This window comes from Helianthus annuus, chromosome 10 (genome assembly GCF_002127325.2).
Source record: "Helianthus annuus cultivar XRQ/B chromosome 10, HanXRQr2.0-SUNRISE, whole genome shotgun sequence".
Classification (NCBI taxonomy): Eukaryota; Viridiplantae; Streptophyta; class Magnoliopsida; order Asterales; family Asteraceae; genus Helianthus; species Helianthus annuus.
The window spans coordinates 108,179,393-108,200,486 of record NC_035442.2 but is presented as its reverse complement, the minus strand read 5'-3'; the positions used below and the strand labels follow the sequence as shown (position 1 = coordinate 108,200,486).

Sequence of the window (21,094 nt, the reverse complement as noted above, 5' to 3'; positions counted from 1 at the left end):
ACAACGAATAAGATCGAGCAAATCCATAACCATCTATAAGTTGCCAGTATTCGGCAGAGAATCAAGGATTCATGGAAATAGCAAACCTCCTAAGTTCTTGTTAAGAAATAAGGTTCAACAAAAGATATCACCTTGGAAAGGTGTGCCAATCTGTTGATTGTCAGGCTAGTAAGCTCTGAATATATAAAATCATTCGAAGGAATTGAATGTATCTTAGATCATATAACTTATGAGCTAAAAGCCTATTTAAGGAGCTTGGTGGAGCTCGCAATGTATTACACCCTAAAGATTAAAGGATATGTTTCACCAATAAGTCAAGAAGCACTATCACATAACGGATGGCAGACAGACGGACAGAGTGAGCGTACCATCCAAACATTGGAAGACATGCTTCGAGCATGTGTGATTAGTTTAGGTGGCAGTTGGGATAACCACCTACTCTTGATAGAGTTCTCCTATAAAAATATCTACCACACTAGTATTAGGGCCGCACCTTTTGAGGCTTATGCGGTAGAAAGCGTAGATCGCCCATCTGTTGGGCAGAAGTTGGAGATGTCCAGTTGTCAGGACCAGATATCGTCTTTGAGACGACGGACAAGATCGTGCAGATTCGCAATCGTTTGAAAGCTGCCAGGGATAGGCAGAAAAGTTATGCGGATCCTAAGCGCAAAGACTATTCACTTCGATGTAAGTGATAAAGTGTTACTTAAGGTATTACCCTGGGAGGGGGTGATGCGATTTGGTAAGAAAGGCAAGGTAAGCCCGAGATACATAGGACCTTTCGAGATAATCGAACGTGTCGGAGCAGTCACTTATAAGTTAAACTTGCCTGAAGAACTTAGCGCTATACATAATGTGTTCCATATCTGTAATTTGAAGAAGTGTTTCGCTGACGATTCACTGGTTATACCGCATACAGATATACACATAGACGAAAGTCTAAAATTTGTGGAAAAACCTTTGTCGATTGAGGATCGACAGGTAAAGAAGCTTCGAAGGAAGCACGTGCCTATTGTTAAGGTCAAGTGGGATGCCCGTAGAGGTCCCGAATATACGTGGAAAGTGGAATCCACGATGAAGAGAAATATCCTCATTTGTTTCAGTTAAATCTCGGGGACGAGATTTCTTTTAAGGGGGTGAGGATGTAACACCTCGAAAAATTTCGTCCAATAATGTCTTGACACGTGTCATAAGGTTCCGTTATGTGAAAACATACTTTAGAGGGACTAAAAGTGACAAACAGTGAAAACTATGGAACGTAAGGGTCCAAAGTGTCAACAATGGATAAATAGACTCTATGATAACCCTACATAATGTTTATAACCTTAAACGGATGGTTCATGGATCATACGACGCGGAAATTTCACAAAAGTGAAGTATTTCAAACTATAGGGGCCAAAAGTGTCAACATGTTTAATTTATACCTCTGAGTGAACTTTTTGGCAGACCCAAAGCTTTGTAAAGCTAAAATATACTCACTAGAATATGTGGTAAAAATTTCATGAAGTTTCGTCAACGTATGAGAAAGTTATGGCCAAAACCGTACTTGAAGGACTAAAAGCGTCAACGTCGAATTTCAGGGCTTTTCGGTTGAGCGCAAAATGTTCCGAGGACATTTCCATGTTGGTAAAAGTCCTAAGGTTCTTAGAAACCAAGTTTGGGGGTTTATGGGTCGAGAAAAGTAGCCGAAACATCGCGTACAAGCTCAGGGACCATTTCTGCCAAAACTGAAACTTGTTTGGCTGAACCAGGGGTCAGGCGACCCGCCTGGTAAAGCCCAAGCGGGCCGCGTGGGTCTGCCAGCGACTGAATTCGCAAAAATGGCTGATTTGGGTCCGATTTCAAGTGCCAAACAGCTGGCCTTGCCTCCAAATGCTCCAATCAAGTGCTATGCATGGCTACTACAACAGTAACCTACTTCTAATGCTCTGGATCCTCCTTTAAATCAGATTATGATCTCATTTCTTGGACATTTTCATTGTGAACAAGAGCTCTCAAGACTTGCAAAGGTTCTCAAGACTTTCTGGAGATAATCAGATCATCAAGGCCGACTTCTAGTGTTCTCTAAACACCTATAGGACCTTTGTAAGCTTTCAATTCGTTCTTTAATCCGTTCTTGTTGTGATTATTGATAAAAGTCAAACTGGGTGTTCATAACCTTTGACTTTCCGATTAAACGGATTTCTTTCAGTCATTTCTCGAATTGAAACTTGTTATAGATTGGTATTTATGTGGGAAACAAACCCTCTAAAGGGCACTCTCTGATTCCCACTACATGCATGCTAATTGTCGAGTCAAACATGTTTCTAAAAAGTCAACAGAATTGATTTTCGCAAGAATAAGCTTGAATGTTAAGATATTAGACATGCAATCTGATTGATCATTATAAATAACTTGTAACACATATAAGAATGTGTTTTAATCATCATCAACTCGACAATCTATAGTATAGACACGAATCGGAACCGAAAGTCTTGTAAAACGATTATTTCGTAGACTATCGATTCGGATTCGTACATGCATGTTCGAGATCTGTATTGGAAAGTATTTTTGACTATTTTTAATTTAGTTAAACTTTCTGGAATTTTCTTTGATTGAGTCTATGTTTAGCTTATTCGAATGCATGTTTCCGGTTTATGCATAAAGTTGACTATTTTGCCCTTTTTGATATAAAACGTGATTTTTGGAAAAGTGAAAGGATAGAAATCTTCATTTCTAATATATAAACTTGCACCGAAAATTTCGGATCAGTTGGTGGTCCAGATTGTGAGTTATGGCCATTAGCGTAAAACTATATTATAAATTTACATAAACGGTCCTTTTCGCGTAGAACCCGTTTCTGGCCACGTTTTGATACGAAACTTTTTACCAACAGATGTAATATAATATTCTGGGAATTTTGATGATTTTTAATTAATTTTTGGCTGAACGGATCCTAGATCGCCTAGTCATTTCGGCTTATGTCGGTTTTGACCGTTTTAGCCATAAAATGAGTTTTACACATCCTTTTGACCCGAAACCTTTTTCTACTAATTTTATATGATGAATAAATTATTTTAAGTATTCTGGAAATATAAAAATCTCAGATTTAATTTGAAAACCCGAAAACGCCCTTAAATCGCATATTTAGCGTTTTAAGCGCATAGTAAGCGTTATACTTGTCTTAAACATATAAGACCTATACCTACTGATGTGTTTAGCATATTTTCATATAAAAACAGTAAGTATAAGTATATGAACTCAGACTTCCAGTTTTGGCATTGTTAGCCCTTGTGAAATTACTAAAATACCCCTACGGTGCATAGTTTGATTTTAAATGATAAATTTGATATATGGGTCATACCTTACTGATATAATATGTTATATTAAGTATATTTACTGTATGAACCAGACCCGGAACTCAGATTTCTAATTTTACTCTTTTATTATCTTTTAAAAAGACCAAAATGCCCTTCTAAGGCATAAATTGAGTTTAAAATTATTCCGGGCAATATAGAACATAACTTACTGATATTATATCATATTTAAAGCCTATTATATCAGAGAACTTGCATTTGAATCATTTGTCTACCCGTATCGCCCTTTTTGCGTTCGGTTCGGGTTATGTAACTAGTTTGCATAAATTGACCGAAACGGGTCAAACGTTATCATTTTTGTCTCAAAATCCAGAATGTATTTTGTATACCCATATTATACAAGTATTCAAACTTGTCGGGTCTAAATCACGTTCTATCCGGTCTTCGCTTAATCGTGCGCTTGAACCGTATATTTCCTTAAAACTAACCGGTCTAAGCTTATGCTTAATTAAAGACCCGTTAGTATTCTAATTGGTTATTTATACCATCGTTCCAGACTAGAGCCTTCCGGTAAATTGTACCTACGCTTACTTAAGTGAATACGGCTGAGTTATTATAATTCTTGCAATTTAAGACAGGAGCTAGCTCAGGTAAATACTCTTAACTTATTTTCCCTATTATGGGCTTGGGATACGGTAATATAAATACCGCATGGTCAGGTATGGGATTCGAAGACCAATGTGTCGGGAAATCCAAATAACCTGTTTTAATTCGTATTGCTTGACTGAAACATTGGGGGTTAATGCGACCGTGTCCTGGATATCCTTGACTCATTAATTGCAAATGGCCACGACCTAAGCACGGGGTGTAGGCATACACCTGACAGATGCTTTATGCTTATTATTTGATTATACCCAATAAGGGATTCCCAATAAGGGAATAGTGGTGTGTCGGTTAATCTTGAACCGGCATAGGACCGGGCCCCGCATGTAGAGCAAGTTATGTAAAACTGATAACATGAGATATAGTTTGTCCCAAGTATAAAAGATTAATATTGCCTTGTGCATCTTAATCAAGTGTCAAAATAGTTTTGTGCCTTGTGCGCCTAAACCAATTTTCATAAACTCTTTTCAAATGAGTCAGTTGAGTGTATTTACCAGTGAAAACTGACGTATTTTCCAAAGTCTAAGTGACAGGTACAAGTACGTAATAGGCTGGAAGCTGCTCAGGGCGTTAGTAAGGAATCTTGCAAGTTCTAGGCGTCTAAAGTCTGTTGAACATTTATCTTATTTTATTTGATCCGCCTGTGGATCCGTTTCAACTACTTGTGATATTAAATATTACGTTTATGTAAAGTTGAAATGAATCTATTTCTGCTTCCGCTGTGCATTTATATATTGTGTTGTTTGACTATGATGTTATCAACTACGTCACATTACCCCCACCGGGCCCACCGGTGACACGTGGAAATTCGGGGTGTGACATATTGAGTCTTGAGTCGAAAAATTGAAAAAAAAAAAATTTAAAAATGAAAAATCCAAAAAAATTGAAAAAATCAGAAAATGTCTTTTGAAAATAGATGTTTGCAACTAAAAGCGGAAAATGATAGAAAAGTTCGGGTTTTTGATCGGGTTCAAATAATAATAATATGAGAAAAAAAATCGTGCTTGTGTCTAGTTTGGGATGCGCGGGTAGGCTTGATTCGGTTTCGGGTTCCTTTGATATTAATTATACCTAATTGTCGGTCTACTAGTGGGTTCTCATCTAGGGAAAGTGGGGAAATTGAAACCGCCAATAATAGTATAAGGGATGCCGTTATAAGCTAAGATCGTTAGAGTTTTTGGTCATTATCTCGTGAAAAAAAAGAAAAATAAATAAATAAATAAGCGAGCTAGAAACTACATGAAAGTAGCCATTCTATGTAATCTGTGGTTGGGGATAGCGACTCTACAGCCGGAATACCGCTAGAATGTGTGAAATCGACCTTGCAAAATAAATAAAAAGTACCGAGGCCTATGTAATCTGTGGTTGGGGATAGCGACTCTACAGCCGGAATACCTCTAGGATTAGGGAAAGCAACGTCTATGCTCGTAAATGAAAAAAAAAATGAAAAAAATGGAAAAATAGATTTGATTTTAAACTCTCTTGATCTTGGTATAAGGCGGTTAGGAAATAACCCAGTGGTGGTTCCTTTTGTCCTATAAGCTTGAGGGGGGAGTAGGTGGACTTGCAATTCGTAGCGTGAGACCCTAGGTGGATTGACCGAACTTGAACCTAAATTGCATGATAAGGGCTTGAAACCGGGTTGGGTTTAAGAGGATCATTATACTTGCAATCGCGGCTAACACGAGTATCGATTTAATAAAATAATCTAAGCTTTTGTCCCGATCGACTATCTTGACTATGATTCCGTTTGCATTATTCTTTTTCGAGGACGAAAAAAGGTTAAGTGTGGGGATATTTGATGTAGGGTAAAATATACATATTTGTCCCGTGTAGATTGTATAAATTTTGTATAAGTTTTATTTGTCTTATTTAGTTTTTAGTGTTATATTATATTAGTTTGTGTTTTGGCAGGTCCTGGTGTAAATGGAGCGAGAACGAGTAATATGGAAATGACCAGCTAGTTGAGTAGAGTAGACCGTCGGAGACCGAAGTAAAGTGCAGCTATTTTCTGTGAGTTGCCCAAGGCCACTATCTCTATTGTTGGGTGGCTAAATTAAATAAAGATGAGGGTTGTTTAAAAATAGTCCATTAAAGTCGAGGGACTATTGTTGCCAAAGTGATGAAACTTAATTAATTCCATCAAGTCAATTTACACACACGACAAAAGTTGGGGGATATATTTAGGATTCTTTATTTTGGAGAGGTCAACGGCCGCACAACAACTTGAGAGGGGTGCACTTTAATTGGTTTTAGTGGGCGGCATCCTTGATTGGCTTAGAGGAGAGGCAGCCATAATTGGCTAAGGTGGGCGGCAACATCAGAAACAATTGGCGGTTATCATGTGGGCCAAGCCCATTCTATTTGAGAAGGGGGACGAAATATATAGATGGGCTGAAATAATTAATTGGAGACATCGAACAGAAAGATAATTATTGTTTATGAGATTGGGCCGCATAGTGGAACGGAAGTTTGGAGGAATAAAGGGTTTGGAACAATTATAAAAACAGGGAGTCAGAGGAGACGGCTTTGGACGATCATACACGAGCTTTAGACGAAAATTGGACATCTTGCAGGCTGTTTGAAGCTCTGGGATCGCTTGGAATCATCACGTAACGATCGGAAGCACTCGGGATCGAAGCATTCGGGTTTATTCTTCCCGTTATCTTCTTTATTCGTTTGTTTTCACTTGTTTTACGATGAATTCAGAATTTATATTGTTTGATACTATGTGTTTGATGATGTTTGCCGGCTAAAAACCATAAACTACCTAGGTGATGACTATGGCATGACAAAGATTGGATTTTTATATGATTATTGATGTGGTTGTGATTTTTCTTGCATTGTAAACACTATGATAGTTTGTCTTGGTGCGTTTGTATGCTTGTGATTTCTTATTTATCGTTTATTTGTTCCATTCAATTCTTGGTGACGGTCTTTATCACGGAATAGAGTTGAATTAGGGTTTTTGACTTAGGTGAGTGTCTATATCACATAATAGGTCATTAATTCTCTAGGGTGAAAAGTGCACTAGTAACCTTAGGAACAATATTCGGTAATTAATTAAAATCAAGTGTGCTGCTAGACTCGTCGCGGAAAGGCTCGAGGATATTGGTAGGTCTAGGAGTAGTTAAAAGGAATTAACCACCCATTGTCTATCAAACCAAGTTTAAACCCATAGTTGCTTTAGACGTTCGCGCGGCAAAGTAGAGCGTCTTACATAAGCACTTTCAAGAAACTAGAGGACGGACAAGAAATCTAGAAAACCGGTAATTTAACAACCTCTAGGGAATCTTAGTGTGCTCTTGAGAGGGATTAGGGGTCCTTAGATTTCCCTAGAGGTGAGAATTTCAAGATCCCGGTTTCACACCACATCATTATCATTTAGGAATCCATTCCGAGTTTAGCCTGCGTCTAGCCTAGGTAGTCTTCATTCTCACTGATCAGACCCTTTGCTTGTGTTCGTGTCTTGCTTGCTAGTAGTATTTTATTGCTTTATTTAGGATTTTTAGAAACCCCCCTCCCAAATTAATAAACAATTTAGTATGTCGTGTCAGTTCGAGTCTAGATAGAGTCGTAGCGTAGTCAGTAGAGTCTCGTGGGTTCGATACTCGAACTTACTTTAGCTTTACTACATTCGATCGGTTCACTTGCCGATTGTGTGTTTAGGGTTTAGGTCGAGTCTTAGTTTATAAATTTAAAACTTAGAGAGTCTAGAATTAGGGTATTTTAGTTAGTTTTATTTGACCCATTTTCAGCACATCAGCTTAACAACTTCATTCCTATTTTTAAGAGGATAGAGGAGATTATTCATCAAAATATGGATTTCACTCTTGATTTGGCATAATTCTCCCTGTTGATAAGTAAAATGCGGGTTGGTCAAGCATATTTTAGTCAAGAGTTTGCGGTTTTCACACCTAATCTCGACTTAATCGCTCCTTCATTATTGAAAATTCGAGTGCAGTGATAGTGTAGCGTAGGCGAGAATGGCGAAGAATAGCAGTAAGCCCATACATAGTCCCTACTGGACATGCACGAGTCGGTCTATTGGGTCCTAACTATAGACTAGGTCTCTAAGACATCGGCCCGGACTTGGGACATTGATTACTAAGTAGGTCTATATAGGGTCCTAACTATCAGCACTAGCGTCTCTAGACTGAACATCCTAAAAAACTGTTTTCGATTTCGGCCAAAATTTCATAATCTTGCAATCTTCAATCCATAATCTTTGATACATAGTTTTGAATGACCTCGTAATCCTATAAGAGACAACCAATACGGCAGTGCAGCGGCGGCTGGTAGCGGCGCGGCGGCGGATCGTAATCCTGCAGGCGGCGCGGCGAAGACCGTAGTCTAATGAGCGGCGGCGGCACGGCGGCAAGGGGCGGCTTGACGGAGATGCGAAATCAATAGGATGAGCCGTAGCATCATCTGTGTGGTAAGAGACCGTAAGAAGACCGGTGAACTAGAACCGAAGAGGAAGCTTTATTTGAACACAAAACTGGGAAAAAAACCGGAAACGGAAAACGAACAAAGACCGGACAGGGCGGCAGTGGTGGCACGCCGCCCTGTCTAGGGTTTTTCTCAAGTGGTGATGGCTAGGGTTTGTATATTTGTGCGTGGCGCGGCATAAACGGTATAGAGCCTAGGCTGGCTCTGATACCATAGGTCGAGTCTTGCCTAATTCCCTATAGTTATGGCTTTGATACCAATCTGTCACACCCCAACCGATGGCGAAATCATCGGGGCATGGCACTGAGCGAAACAGATTGTCCAGAAGTTTCCATAACAATTATCATTACCAATCAATTTAAAGTAACATGTCCCATACCATGTCTCAAAAGGTAAACAAATTATTACAGACAAAATCTAGGCAAATAGTTCTATTCCGACAACTCAGATTTTACAAATAACCCAATTGTTTATCTGCTTCTAGAGACTCTTGATTTCATTAGTACAGACAACTATTTGTTGGCCTCTAGAAACTTATTCTAGCCTCGCTTTCCTAGCAGATAAGCATCCTAAACACCTGTCACATATGTTAAAATAAAAGTCAATACACATAGTGTAAAGGTGAGCATACAAGTTTGATAATAGCATATAGAGTTCGAAATAGTTTACGCATAACCAGCACGTACACAGAGGAAAACGAAGCATGTTAATTATTGACATGGATCTATCGATACCAATGACTGCGGGTTGACTGCCCAAGGCAGTTCGTAATACATGATCACCACCGTAATCCATGCAAATAATTATCCTTAACAACCCCCGTGTGAACGGGTGCTGAGTCCAAACTATAGTACTATCGTCGTTAAGGCAGGTAGACAGCATTCCATGTGTAAACATAACAAACAAGCATTCATTAAGTCACGTAATACATGCTGTAACGGTTAGCGTTTAAAGTATTGCATAGTGTGTTCGAATGTGATTTTGTATAAATAACGTATGTAACACCAAAAAGTGCATAAAGCAAAAAGGGATTGAGTATACTCACAGCAGTTGATGGATTGAAGGGAGCGCTTGAGAGTAGGGTTAGCCTGATTAGAATGATAGCTTAACGATAAGTGACTCGTAAACGAAAGCAAGTGTTGATGGGTCGAATGGCAGTTCGGTCGGATGATAATCCGATCGGATGGCCAGTCGTGCGGATGATAATCCGTTCGGATGGTTATCCGGTCAGACGATAGTCCGATCGGATGACTATCCGAGTGGATTGTTTCTTTCTATGAGAAGGACGTGTTTTGGTATGATGGTTTGACTTTTGAAGTTTTTGTTGTAGTACTTTGAAAAAGTTGAAGTATCTCTACCCTTTAGGTCGGTTGATCGGACGGTCGTCCGATCGGACGGCAATCCGATAGGTTGACACTTCAGTGAGAACAAGTTCACAGCAGGTTGTCACTCGATCGGACAACAGTCCGGTCGGGTGGCATTACTAGTGCATTGAACATGTTGAAAATCGATTAAGTGTTAAAGTCAAGTATCTCATGATCCGAAGAGTAATCCGGTCGGATGGTATTCCGATCGGATGGCAATTCGCTCAATACTCAAACTTTAATTAAAGTTGGTTAAGTGAGGGTCCCAAAGTGTCAGCCGTTCGGATGGCCAGTCGCTCGGATGGCTGTCCGGTCGGATAGCACTCCGTGCTGGCCGTTCTGTTCGTCTTTCACTTGGCTGTTTTGATTGTTTGTAGTTTTATCGAGGCACTTTTGACAACGTGTTAACCAACAGAACCCCATCTCAACCCTAGTAACCTGACCGAACAGGAATCACCCAAGCTCGACCAGTTAACCGGTTCGCGACGGTTGTTCTCGATTAACCCGAAATCGGTGGTCTCGTGGATAGAATACAGATCTTGAGCCAACACATTACTTAGAACGAGTAGAGGTTAGAACGAGATCCAATTCTATCGGTTTTGAGTGCATTGAGTGTAAAAGAGTTGAAAGAAAGTTAGCAAACATTCTCTCAATCCTTTTCATCATGAATATGTTTAGATCTATGCAAGATCTTTGTTTACTTGCGTTGAAATTGGTTAGATTCAAGTTGTTCTTGGTGGATTGAAAAACATGAAGTTCTTCAAGAACACATGATGACATAATCCTAGAACCCTTGAATCTTGGTGATTTCGCGGTTAAAAGTGAAGATTTAACAGATAGAAAGGTGTAGGAGTGCGTGTAGATTGAGGAAGTACAAGATTTAGGACGAGATCTTATCGGATTTGAGAGAAATCGAAGAAAAGGTGAAGAACACGAGCTGCTCGGACATCACTTACCAAAAGTGGAAAGAATGAAAGTGACATGGGTATTTATAGGATTCCAAAAGTGGAAAGGGTGGGTCGGTCGGATGACACCACACCCGGTTGACAGGTCGGTCGGATGGCACATCGACCGGATGGCAGCCCGGTCGGATGGCGATTCGGCCGGCTGGCATCTGGTTCGAGTGCTTGGTGCGACAATTTTTGATATTTCGATTTCGATTTCGAGCGTTGCGAGTTCAATAGAGTTTCCTATTCAAATTACTTTTAATCCTAACCACTCATATCTCGCACTATCTCTTCACCACTAATTATCATACTATATCAACATACAATCATCCTTATTTTGTATTCGATTTGCGATTGCGATGAGTTCGATTGCGTTTCGATTGATTGCCACACATAACGTAAATAAACATGCACAAGTAACACATAAGGCACACACACACGTATAATAATCACCAAAATGCGTATTCCGAGTTGCGAGCGCGATGTCGATTAGGTTAGTTCGTTTAGCGTTTAGTTAACTTTATCGCATCGTTACTTCCTATTATTCACAGTCGTAGAGTGGTTCGTAGCAATAATATACATCGATTACTGCGACTTTAATTGATTACTCCACATAATACAACTAACGTAAAACATAAAATAGACTAACTATGAGTCAAAGAAGTCAAAACAGGAATTGAGCAAGGAGAGACAGATTGAAATTTAGCAATCTTTTCCTCCTTTGACTTCAATCTTGACTTTGACTTTGACTTCCGAAACACTGGGGTGTTACACCTGATCACCAGAATGAGAGGGCATGGATCCTTCTAAGCTTTCGGTTTCACCATGGTGTCACTTCCTTTTATATTCATGAAAATCCACTAAAGAATGTTGAATATAGATAGTAGCCAAACCAAGAATGCGATTTAAAGGTCTCGAATAATAAAAAGCTTCATATTCACTTGTCTTAATTGAGATTGATTAAATCAATGACCTAGAGTTAACTGATTCAGTCTCTAAGAAACCGAAATACATAGGTTCAAAATCTAAAGGAACTATTTCAGCTTTAACCCAAATTATGACCCGTTCCTAGTCATCTCCCATTCTCCTTAGCAATTGCCAGTTGGTCACACATGTACGGTAAACGAATATAATCCTCTATTTACAATTAACAACCTGGAAGTAGTGAATTTGAAAACAAACCTATGATCATCTTGACACTAACTCCATATCTAAAGCTCTTCCAATTGTCTCAGTACTCTCATGGCGAGGTGGATCAAATATAGGAAGAAGGCCCACTAATTCCCATGGACCATCGGGACTATCTTTACTGTTAGCAAGTACTTCCTGTATTATTAAAGAAATAAAAAATAAGTAAAAATGAATAAATAATAAACTTATGTTTCTTAAAGGAGTTTACAATTATTTGTACCTGGTGAGCCACTCCAAGAGATTGAAGTCCACGTTCAGCAAAATTATCAATAACTGTGTGTACCCTACGTTCAATCGCAGATTTGTTCTTTGCCAGATTTAAGATCTGCTCAGGTTCATAATGATATTTTTATAACAATATTGCTTAAAATGTGCTTAATCATCTTATTTAATCGAATAAGAATAGAAAATATGAAATTATGAATACCTCCTTAGGATCAGCCAGCATCGATACTTTAGCGGTATCAATGGCGTCTTGGTTCTCCAACCTTGATGCTCTAGCATCCATTAACACAACTGTGTTTTTATCAACACCACTTGCAAAAACATGCATAAATGTTTTTAATCATGGATATGATTGCATGATAAAATAAAACCAACAAAAAAATTTACCTCAATCAAATATTTGTCGATTGTAAGTTTGTTAGAGTTAAAGTTCCAGTTTAATCACTACCCAATACATCCATTCAGGCCATTTCTTCAATGGCGGTCATTCTCTTTGTAAAAGCTCCTTGTTGAAGTAACGTATGGAAGCCAATGGCCATTGTAACAAATAAAACAGTTGGCATTGCAATTAGGATACCACCAATGAGTATGATGAGAAGGTTATCGATTCCTTGACGCTAACCCCTCTTTTGAATAGCATATATCACCATTACACCTATCACAATTGAGCAAATGCAGAAGTTCCCAATCACAGTCAAAACCTGCTGAAAGTGACTAATGTGTTTAGTGGTGTCCACAAGATGAGCTGCTTTCCTAAAGAACGTATGGACGCCTATAGCAATAACAAATGCCTCAAATTCACCTTGTATACACGTGGACCCTGAGTACACCCCGTCACCTGGATTCTTGTTTACTGGGAGAGATTCACCTGTAAGAGCTGACTGCAAAACGTATCAAAAGTGAATAACCGATTCAACTATACGATTAAATAATTAAGTTGAAGTTCTTACTTGATCAATTTTTAAAGGATCTCCTTGAAGCAGACGTGCATCGACAAGAATAATGTCACCTAGCTTAATAGATGTCTCGAGGTATGCATCCTCTTCATTCCATTTCCCATTGCACAAAACCTAGTGAGGCCAATTATATTATATCAAAACAACATTATTTAATGAATATAGAAACACATCAAGTGAGTTAAAATTATCTAAATCTATATACATATAAATAACCCTCTAAAACATTATTTACGTGTCAAAATGTTGGTATTACATGTTCAGAATCTTGCTAAACTCATGCCAATTAATCTAGAGTCCACACACACCGATGCGCGTGCACATATTCAAGCATACACAAACCACCATAAATGTTCACACAATCAAATTAAGAGTGCATTTGAGTCCCCTTCACAACAGCGCAAGTCTACGTTCATGCTCCATCACATTTTCTCTGTATGATAACCTAATACACAAAATAAAAAACTGAAATTAATATACAAAATGAAATCACATTCTGTAATTAAATTTTGTTAGGACTACAGTAAGCAGAATCAAACCTTCAAATCGGCAGAGAAGACTATTTGTCACTGACCATCACGGACAACTCAAATTTGCTAAAAAACAATTTCTTGTATGGATTTTGCATATAAATTCTGATACTCATTTGGCATATCAACATATTGGAGCTCCTCCAAGGTACCACTTTCATAGCCTCCGCGTAACTTCCACAGTCGCCTCTGATGTCACATTTACATGCATATATCATATCAGAATACAAACAAACAGACACTTAAATTTCCCTCAAAAAAAGAAAATCATTGAAAAATACTTAAGTCTTCATTGAATGAATTTTGAAAATAGGTCCGAAACAAAGTTCCATACATTACAAACCAGAAAAAAGTCATACCAAATCCCCGACCTGGGTTCTTATTGCCGAACACCATTTGAAATAAACAACACTATTAGTATTACCCTGTGTTTGTCATCTAATCCGACACCTTTGCTGCCCAGTTGCATTAAATTTTCCTACTTCCGATCCAATTTCCTACAATATAAACTCAAACCAAATTACAAAACATGAAAATCCAAGATATTCATCTTAATAAAAGAAGTAAAATCTAATGTCTAATCATTCACATCACTAATTACACTTTGGGAATATTGTTAGAGATATAGAAAAACGAATTCTACTTACTATCTTAAAAGGAGGGGTGGGTATAAAGGACTCTTCAGTTCAACATGTATTTCGCTTACTTGTTGGTTCCCAAAATGAAACAAATCCAAATCCCCTAGAGCGCGTTTTCTTTCATTGTCCCACATAACTCTTGCATGACCTACCAACATCCAAAAATACAATTAGTTAGAACACTATATTTTATTTTCATCATCCCCAATTTGCTTCCTTCCAACTTAATATGCAACAGAGATTCAAAATCAAATCGAATTTCAATGAAAAAAACTTAAGATCACAAACATGCATTCAAGCAGACAATGGAAGAAAACGATTGAAGATAAACATCCAATAATTACGAAACCCTATCTGATTTGAGAAATTGAGAATTTAAACTCTATCCCCGATTCAAACACCCACAAACCCTAAAAATGAGACTTGGTTGCGGATTAATGGCGACTGAACAACAAAACTGAAAAATGATTCCACGGCTTCTATAAATTATATCAGTGATTAACATATTAAACACTGATTAAAGAGAAAGAATCAAAGGATTATCGGATTACATCATTAGACACGAAGAAAACATACCTTGTGAGAGTTCTTGTGTTTGAGATATAGGGATTTCTGAAGCAGGTATGAGATCGCTATGTGTATTAGGTTTCTAAAGTGGGTGCGAGAGAAAGATGGTTTTGATGATAAGCGATAATAATGGAAACGCATTCATAATTTGTAGAAGAATTTCAACTGATTGATAATTGATTAGGTTTCCATATGAAGATTCTTCATTAGGCGATTTCAGAAATGAGGAGAAAGGAGGAAAAAACATTTTGCCGCTCAAAACTCAATTACCAGCCTAAGTAGCTATGCCACATCATAGTCAAATAGTCAAAGTTATTTTGCTTTAATAATAGAGATAGATATGGAAAAGATCATGAGAAAACTACATATAAATGAGAAAACTACATATAAATGAGAAAACTAAAAAACTAACTAAAAAGCTTAAAAAATATACCATTTTTTTATAAAATATCGCCATTTTTTATATATAAAAAAGAGTAAATTACAAGTTTTGTCCTTTATGTTTACACCAAATTGCAGGTGGGGTCCTTTGCCTTTAAAATTGACGGGTTTTGTACTTAATGTTTCAAAATCTTGCATCGTATGTCCTTTGAGCCTAACCCAATTAATTTTTTTTGTTAAATCTGGTCACCCAGGGGTATTTTAGTCTTTTTACCCCATTTATTGAATATCAATTTAATAAATAAAATAAAATTTTTATAACTCTACCTTCTTCAACATCAATCACCTGCAACACCCTAAGATCACCTCCTACCACCGCCTAACCCACCTTCACCATCCAGAACCAACCACTCCGGCACCACCACCTGCAACACCACCTCCACCACCGCAAACCCACCTTCACCATCCATAACCCACCACCGTACACCTCCTTCACCGCCACCCATCATCACTATCGCACCCACCCACCACGTTTTTGCCCTTACAAGATATATAGGGAGCCGCTAAAATAAAAACCACTCTCAGCTGTAAGAACCGTGAGAACCACTCTCCACCAATCAGACTTTGCAAACTAAAAGGTTATTTTAGTCTTTTACCCCAAATGTCAAATCCATTTATTTTTTCTGTTTGTCTTTAATACCATCATCTCTCACCTCTCTCCTAACCACTATCATCTCTCACCTCTCTTTTTTTTTTTTACCAGCAACATAGAAAAACTCTCACCTCTCTCTTAAAATCAAGAATTGAAACCAACCACCATATCAGATCTGAATCTCTCACCTCCTCTATAAAATCTCTCACCTCCTCCATAACCAACCACCATCAACAACCTAACCATAACAACCATCGTCCCCGTCAACTCCAAACCGACAGCAAGCACCACCACTACCGCTGGCGACCCTCACCACCGCCGTTGCAGATTTGAACGTCTCTGTCTCTAAACCCGTCACCACCATATCAGATCTGAATCGTCTCTCTTTCTAAACCTCCACCAACACTATGTTAGATCTGAGTCGCCCCTCTCTCTCTCTCTCTCTAAACCTCATGAGTAGCCGATCTATTCTCTTATGAAACTTGTTAAAGGTTGTTCTTGTTAGAGGCTATTCTTTTATGAAGCGATTTTATTTCATGGGTTAGAAATTTGGGATTAAAAATTGTCACTGCAGATGCTTTTATGGACTAGTTTTTTTTTATGTTTTTGTTTTGTGTTATCTAAGAAATAGTACCAATTTATGCTTTCTTATAAGTCTGAAGCTAACATCTGCAGTGGCGGCGGAGACACCGGCTACAGTGGCGGCCATCTGTAGCAGTGACGGGTCACGGCCGGAGACCCCGGCTACAGTGCCGGCGGAGGTGGTGGGTGTTCGAGATGATAGTATTGACGATGATGGAGATGATGACGCTGGTTGATGATAACGATGAAATTGGTGATGGTGGTGGAGTGCCGACGACGGAGGTGGTGGGTGCTCAAGATGATGGTTTGAGTCGGGTCAGTGAAGGTGGCGTTTCAATTTTGTTTTGGTGGGGTTTCTTGATTTTTTGATGATACTGGTTTCAACATTGTTTTGGTCGGTGATTTTTTGATGATACTGGTTATTTTGATGTTTACGGCTGATTTTTTGATGATGCTGGTTATTTTTGATGTTTACGGCTGATTTTTTGATGTTCTGGTGATTTTTTGATAAGTGAACTATGTGGGTTTTGATCGGTTGGATTTGGGTGGCGATGATGAAAAGGAACCCTAGATTTTGATGACGATGGCGCGGCAACGGTGGTGGAGGGTAGGTTTTTAAACCTGCAACCCCACTTTGCAGCCTTTTGATTTACGGAAAATCTGAGCCACACCGTAAACTTTTTACGTAAAAAGTTTTAGGTAAAAGGTAAAACGTAAAAAGTTTAACGTAAAACGTAAAAATTTTAAAGTAAAATGTAAAACGTAAAAAGTTTTACGTAAATCGTAAAACGTAAAAAGTTTAACGTAAAACGTAAAAGGTAAAAAGTTTTACGTAAATCGTAAAACGTAAAAAGTTAAACGTAAAACGTAAAGAGTTTAACGTAAAACGTAAAAATTTTAAAGTAAAACGTAAAATGTAAAAAGTTTTACGTAAATCGTAAAACGTAAAAAGTTTTACGTAAAACGTAAAAAGTTTAACGTAAGACGTAAAACTTTTTCTATGTAAATTGTAAAACGTAAAAAACCGTGTGATAAAACGGCGCCTAAACAAGGGGCGTGAATGCGGCGCATAAAAACGCCGCGAAAAAAACGGGACGTAAAAACGGCGCGTTAAAAAAACGACGCTTGAAAAAGCCGAGCATAAAAAACGGCGTGCAAAAAACGACCCGTTAAAAACGATGCGTGAAAAAGCCGGGCGTAAAAACGGCGTGCAAAAAAAAATTGTCTTGTTAAAAAAAATTGAATTTAAAAATGTTTTTAATAAAAAAATTCTTTTTAAAATATAAAAAGTAATATAATAAAACAAAAAAGTAATAAAGAAATAATAAAGACAAAAAACGTAAAAAGTTTTACGTAAAACGTAAAAAGTTTAACGTAAAACTTAAAACGTAAAAAGGTTAAAATTTTTAACGTAAAACGTAAAAAGTGTACAAAAAGGGCGCGTGAAAAAAACGGTGCGTTAAAACGGCGTGTAAAAAGCGTGTAAAAAATGGGCGCCTTAAAAAACGTGGAAAAAACGGCGCGTTAAAAAAACGACGCATGAAAAAACGGCGCGTAAAAAACGTCTAAAAAAACGGCGCGCTAAAAAACCCGGTGTGCAAAAACCGGCGCGTAAAAGTTTTTGTCTTGTTCAAAAAATTCGAATTTAAAAATGTTTCATAAAAAAATTCTTTTTAAAAAATAAAAAGTAATATAATAAAATAAAAAAACAAATAAAAAATCAATAAAGACAAAAAGACAAAATAGAGTAATTTTACTATACTACCCTTTTGAATTAAAATATTAAAGACATAATAAGACAAAATCTATTTAATATTAATTTTATTTACTTTAAATCTCATCCATCCATCTACTTGATCTAAAGGCTAGAAAGTGGTTCTCTCAGTTCTTACAACTGGAGGTGGTTTTCATTTTAGCGGTCCCCTATATATATATATATAATGTAAGTATCTATAGAAAACCCACTTTAATTTAGAAAACCCGAGAAACTCAAAGCTCCTGATGGTTTTTTCTTTTGAAAAAATTTACACATGTTATATACATGTTTTTAAGGGTTTTGGGCAAAAAAAATCAAAAAAGCGCCAAGTAGTTATTTTTTAAAAAAATAAACAAGTTTTGGTGTAACACATGTTACAAATATGTCAGATGAATGTAACATGTGTTACACCAAAACTTGTTTATTTTTTTAAAAAATATCTACTCGGGCTTTTTTGATTTTTTTTGCCCAAAACCCTTAAAAACATGCATATAACATGTGTAAATTTTTCAAAACAAAAAAACATCAGGAGCTTTGAGTTTCCCGGGTTTTCTAAATTAAAGTGGGTTTTCTATACATCCTTCCCCTATATATATATATATATATATATATATATATATATATATATATATATATATATATAGGGGAAGGTTCAAATGAAAACCACTAGTTATTGTGAAAACTAGAAAACTAACTAAAACCCACTAAAAAGGAGGGAGGGAAGACTTTTAATGAAGGAGGGGTAAAATTGGAACAAAAAATATATAACTTTTCAAACATTTCCCATTTCTCCATACGTTATCATTTTAAAACAAAAATGGCACCATAAGATCACAAATTTTCTTATCTTTCATTCAAGTATATTCGAGCATATTTTTTATGACATAAAAAAAGATTTATGGTGTCGTCTTGTTTTCAATACTATTATTATAGTAGTGCACATGTGCAATATAACATGTACTACAATGTGCATTACATGCTTAAAATTAGTTTTTTGATTCTAGTTTAGCTTTTAGGGTTAGTTTTTTTGGAGGTTTAGGATTATGATTAGGTTTTTGGGTGTGGGGGGGAGGGGGTTTAGGTTTTTGGGGGGTGGGGGTGGGGGGGGTTAGGTTTTTTTCGGGTTTATGTTTAGGGTTTAGTTTTAGGTTTTCGGGAGGGTGGGGGGTGGGGGGGTTTAGGTTTTTTTTTTGGGGGGGGGGTTAGGCTTTTGGTGGGAGGGTGAATTTAGGTTTTGGGGGGGGGGGGTGGGGGGTTTAGGTTTTGGGGGGTGTCGGTGGGGGGTGGGTTAAGTGGTTTAGGCTTTCCGTATTAGTGCACATGTGCAGTACAACCAAAGAAAATTTTTTTTTTTTTTTTGAAATTTTTTTTCCATATATAAAAAGTAGCGATTTTTCTAAAAAAAATTGTAAAAAAAAAAAAAAATTGTATGTTTTTTAGGTTTTTTTAGGTTTTTTTAGGCTTTTTTAGTTAGTTTTCGAGTTTTCACAATAAAAGTGGTTTTCATTTGAACCATCCCCTATATATATATATGTATATATATATGGGATCGCTAAAATGAAAACCACCTCTAGTTGTAAGAAACATGGGAACCACTTTCTGCCCCTTAGATCAACTAGATGGATGGATGTGATTAAAAGTAGTTAATATTAATATTAAAATCTTTTTGTCTTATTATATCTTTAATATTATAATCCAAAAGTGTATTTAAGTAAAATCACTCTATTTTGTCTTTTTATGTATATTAATTTTAAATTACATTTTTTGTACTATTCATTAATTAGTTTTTATGACTTAATTATTTTTTATTTATAAACAGATTTTTTTTTGTTAAACAATTTTTTAAAATCAATTCTTTATTATAATTTTTTAATTTTTAAGATTTTATATTAAAACAATTTTTTAAATTCAGATTTTAATGATAATTTTTTTTAATGATTAAAAAACATATTTTTATATTACGTTTTTTACGCCCCGTTTTTTTACGAGCGTTTTTTTACAGAACGTTTTACGCCCTGCTTTTTTCGCCCCGTTTTTTTACGAGCGTTTTTTTGCGGAACGTAAACAGTTTTTACGTTAACGTTTTTTACGTTTTACGCGCCGGTTTTTTACGTTTTACGCGCCGGATTTTTACGTTTCAAGTGCCGGTTTTTTAAACGCGCCGGTTTTTTAAACGCGCCGATTTTTTGCGCTCCGGTTGTTGCACGTCGGGTTTTTCAAGCGTCGTTTTTTCAATGCGCCGTTTTACCGTCCCGTTTACGCGCCGTTTTTACGCTCCATTTTTTTACGTGCCGTTTTACCGTCATGTTTTTACGCGCCGTTTTCTACGCCCCGTTTTTTTGACGCTTATTACATCCCGTTTTAACGCGCCGTTTTTTTCACTTTTTTTAACGCGCCGTTTTTTAAGGCGCCGTTTTTCTCAATCGACGATTTTTTAACGTGTCGTTTTTTTAAGACGCCGTTTTTTCTCAATCGACGTTTTATAATGCGCCATTTTTTACACGTTTTATAATGCGCCGTTTTTTCGACGTTTTTTACCGCGCCGTTTTTTACAAGTTTTTTACGCGCCGTTTTTTCCACTTTTTTTAACGCGCCGTTTTTTACAAGTTTTTTACGCGCCGTTTTTTCGACGTTTTTTAACAAGTTTTTTACGCGCCGTTTTTTCAAACGTCGTTTTTTTAACGCTTTACGTTTTACATTTTATGTTTTACGTTTTATGTTAAAATTTTTACGCTTTACGTTTTACGTTAAACTTTTTACGTTTTACGTTAAAAAGTTTACCTTTTTCGAAGTTTTTTAACGCACCGTTTTTACGTGTTTTTACATGCACTTTTTTCGTTGTACACTTTTTTCGTTTTACTTTAAAGATTTTAAACTTTTTACGTTTTAAGTTT

The 21,094-nt window shown here is 37.1% G+C and overlaps 1 pseudogene; it reads right to left on the bottom strand.

The window, feature by feature from the left end:
• Nucleotides 1–11,663: 11,663 nt before the first annotated feature.
• On the bottom strand, nt 11,664–13,301 carry LOC110881898 (annotated as a pseudogene).
• Between the last annotated feature and the right edge of the window lie 7,793 nt (nt 13,302–21,094).